Below are 2,722 nucleotides of genomic sequence, written 5' to 3' on the forward strand. Positions count from 1 at the left end.
TGCACATCACACAATCCTACAAAGTACCTCTATCCTGTTGCATCACATTTGCCTTTTTTTCTTGCAATTTTTCCCAATTCAGAATTTATGCCAATAGACGTCACCACACTGCACACTTTAATGCAGTACTGAAAAGAACAACGACATTAGAAGAGATTCAGTATAAATTTAAGAAAATAGTTTATTAGTGGACTACCTGAACAGTAAAACTGTATATTGTTTGAAAGACAAATACACTTACAGCCTGTTACATTCAACATTTTTGTTTCACAAAAGTATTGTTTTTCTGCAACCCAATACACCATGCACTGATGGCAAATTACCTGGAACAGTCCATAAACATAAGACTGAAGAACAACAAAATAGTCAGTTGTCTGTAGTAAAAACAAAACATTAAAAATACAACATTATATAAGATGTTGCAGCTGTTATTTTCCTTTTACAAAGTGCAAATACTATTTAAAACAAGCTCAAACACATTTTTTAGACAAAACATAGCAAAAAGATTTTTGACAATCATAAAGAGAAAAAAACAGTTGGGTGAATTTTGACACAATGAAACCATGGTTCCTCTGAAGCTGGTGGCTCATGATTTCTGTCATCCTCACTGACTCTTCATTAGCTACATGTCCCTTTGCCGTGTGTCTTTTGGGCCCAAAGTCTCTGTGAGACCTATTTGTGTCATCGGCAGAGCCCTGAGGAATCATCTCGAGTACACATACTCTCCCTGGCACGTCCAGGCTTGTATGGGATCCGGTAAAGATAAGTGTGACAAAGTACATTATGAGCTGTAAAAGGTTTTGTGTTTGCCTTGTTTACATTTTTAGGATGCATCATATGTTTGATGCGAAACAAGGTTTTATTCTTTCTTTTCATCCCTGGATGACGCAGTGACATGTGACCCATAACTCAGAAAAAACCCCAAAACAACAACAACAACAACAAAAAAACTGAAAGATTAGATCAAAACAGTACTTCACAGTAAAAGCCAAAGATTTATGTTTTCAGATAGTTGTGTGAATGCGGAATCAGCATTCACACAGTTGTTTACCTTTTTAAAATTTTTCTATACATTTTTTGGATTTTAGTATATCTGCATACTTTCTGCTATTTTAACCTTTCATATATCCAAACACTCAGCTCATTCACGAGATAGGCTCTGAGATTTTTGATTTTCTTATAACTTTCTTCATTTTAAAAATATTTAACATTATTTACAAAACAAATTCTCTATTAAAATACAATAATATGTCTTCAAATCCTTACATTGTTTTTTTAATCAACATACCTCTCCTACTTCTACTACTATTACTACTATTACTACTACTACTACTACTATTGCTAATTCTGTGGCTCCTAGTGCTAATACTACTACTGCTAATGCTAGTTCCACTAATGTTAATTCTACTACTAGTAATGCTAATACTGCTGATCCTTTAGCAAAAAAAAGAAATGCTTTATGCTATTTCTATATTATTTTTTATTCCAGCTCTTAATCAGGGTTTGCTTTTAATTTTATGAAATGTTCTCTCTTTGAGCATCTTTGTGCCTTGCTTAGTATTAAGTATTAGAAAAGGTTTTGTTACTTTTAGCTAGCATTTTGCTACTTTTTTGCCAGTGTTTTGCTACTTTAACAAGTGCTTTGCTGTTTTAAACTTTCAGCTCAGTTTCAGCTACTTGAACATCTCCCAACAAACTCATTCAGCACTCAGAATTCACACTACATATTTGCAGAAAATGCAGTTTCTCCAGTGTGATTTTATTCTCCCTCTGCTTTAAAAGCTGAGAAAGAAATGTTTTAATTAATATTGTCAGTTCTGTCAAATTGCCTTAAAAGCTCTTAGGTTTTAAGAGGATTTGGTAATGTCTTTTCTAAAGGCTGCTTGAGTATTTGAAATGGTTTTATGAGTAAAAACACATCTCTTATCTCAATCAGCATAGAGACAGACCTTTTATCAAATTCACAAACACCTGAGTTGAAAAACTGAAACAAGCACGCTGGATAAGTATTTGAAAGTAACAACTATGTTTATTGGTTGCAGAACAGAAAGTCTTCTAATTGTCAAATACACCCTGGAATACTAGAAAAAAAAACATTACGCAACTGTTTTATTTTCTTTAGATTCAGAAGTGGTTGGAACCCAATGTGCCAGAACACACACGGCAGAGAGTGTGTACTCCGTGTACAGTAACGTGTCCTCACGCTACATCTGTGTCCTGATGTGGCCCCAGCCGTCTAACCGCATTCTGTCTTCTGGCACCCAGAGGGATATAAGGATCGCATATGCCTTTGGCAGGCATCCACGCCCACATTCCTCAGCTATGTGCTCACGAGCATTCTCTGCACTACTACCTCCCTCCTACTTTTCTGACACGGAAAACTTGGCCCACGTTGAATTGCGCTATAAAAAAATCCAAACACTGAAGCTTAAGGTTGTATTTGGGCATAGTGCTGACAAAACAGATGGACTATAAAGGTTTATGAAGCATCAAACTGTAACAAGAAGATGATACTTAGAATACTGACAAAAGTAAAACAGAAAACTTAAAGTAGATCCCAGAATATAGACGTTCCTTTAGTTTCTCCTAAGCTAGGGCTTTTTATAAGACCGGTCCCCGGTGGCTTGTCGAGTTAAAGGTTATCTTTTACTGACAAGTCAAAGTCAAAGGCAGTGGGGCCACAGAGGCTGTGTAGTTGCTGTCTGGGGTGACTGGGTTCAGG

Source organism: Kryptolebias marmoratus, linkage group LG2 (assembly GCF_001649575.2).
Source record: "Kryptolebias marmoratus isolate JLee-2015 linkage group LG2, ASM164957v2, whole genome shotgun sequence".
NCBI lineage: Eukaryota > Metazoa > Chordata > Actinopteri > Cyprinodontiformes > Rivulidae > Kryptolebias > Kryptolebias marmoratus.